Raw genomic sequence first — 1,425 nt, forward strand, 5'->3', positions numbered from 1 at the left:
CACAGCTTCTCAGTGAGAGTAGCGCCACCCCTGTGTGAGGGCTGTAGAAAATTTTATACGGACTGGTGTCCAAGGTGACAGTGGTGGTACATATACGTGAAACACAACGTGTACCTGAATTTAACTGAAGCCTGTGATAAAGGTTGGATCTGAAACTGAAGTGAAGTTGTGACACATCAAATATTGACTATGATAAGTAGTCAACGATGTCAAGACTAGGATCCAGAACAAAATTACTCTGATGTGATATTAACTGAGCAGACATTAGAAATGACAGGAATTGAATGACAGCAATGGAAAGAAGCTTAGGGATATTGTTAGTCAGAGAAAAGAAACCATATTTTAAAAGTTTAAGTAACACTTGTATAGAGTCAACATGATTAGGGAGCAGTTGGTAGAATGAAGCTGTAAAATCTATAGAAATTCTCTTCATAAGAGACCAGAAGTCTTGGCTTTAATTTGGGACAGTTGGTGAAATGAATATAAAACATTCGTTACTTTCTTGAAGACTGTTTTACACGTAATTCGATGGTGGGTGAATACCAGTTAGTGATGTTAAATGTTTTCCTCCAGATGATGTTGACAGTGTTGTTTGTCTGGACAGCTGTAACACAGTTATGTATGAACCACTCACAAGTTCTTACATACCAATGAAAGCCTTGATAATGCTGCTTTATTTAGGCTTAAACTACTCACTGATGTCTTAATATTTCTCATTTTCTTCATCGTTTTTGCATCTACTTTTTCACATTTTGAACATATTCAACAGAGGTTAGTGTCATTCAGAAGTTTATACAGATAACTATTTACAAATAAAGAAATGATTTCAAGAATTAGATTAAATCCAATGATGAGAATTAATTATCATTTTGAATAATACAGGGTAGAATCTCTTCAGGGCTTTTTGGCTTTTTTGAAGAAAAAAGAAAGGTTACATGTTTATGGAATGGATTAAATTAATATACTAGTATAAACCGAAAACCCTGAAGAGATTCTACTCTATATTATTCAAAATGATAATTAATTCTCATTACTGGATTTAATCCAATTTTTTACTTTATGCATTTATAGGCTGGAATTGAAACGTACGTATGTTTTTTTAAATTTTATTTGTGTTAAGATTTTATCTTGTAAGTATGTTGACAAATTATTTTACACTCTAGCCAACTCTCCATCTTCTCACCTTTTATGATATATGTATATCCGGATACGTTCGTGCTGCAGATCGAGGTGAGAGGGATAACTTCCCTTGGCAAACAGGACACAGTCGTGTGTCGATAAGCCAGCTGGAGGAGATGTCCTCCTGGGGCTAAAAGCAACAGTAACATCCACCCCTAGGGGTCAGCCACACTTAAGTGGCAATATACTACACTTTATCGTGCAGTTACTGTTAATACTTCATTTAGAGAATTAACATTGCTTATA

Source organism: Octopus bimaculoides, chromosome 29 (genome assembly GCF_001194135.2).
Source record: "Octopus bimaculoides isolate UCB-OBI-ISO-001 chromosome 29, ASM119413v2, whole genome shotgun sequence".
Classification (NCBI taxonomy): domain Eukaryota; kingdom Metazoa; phylum Mollusca; class Cephalopoda; order Octopoda; family Octopodidae; genus Octopus; species Octopus bimaculoides.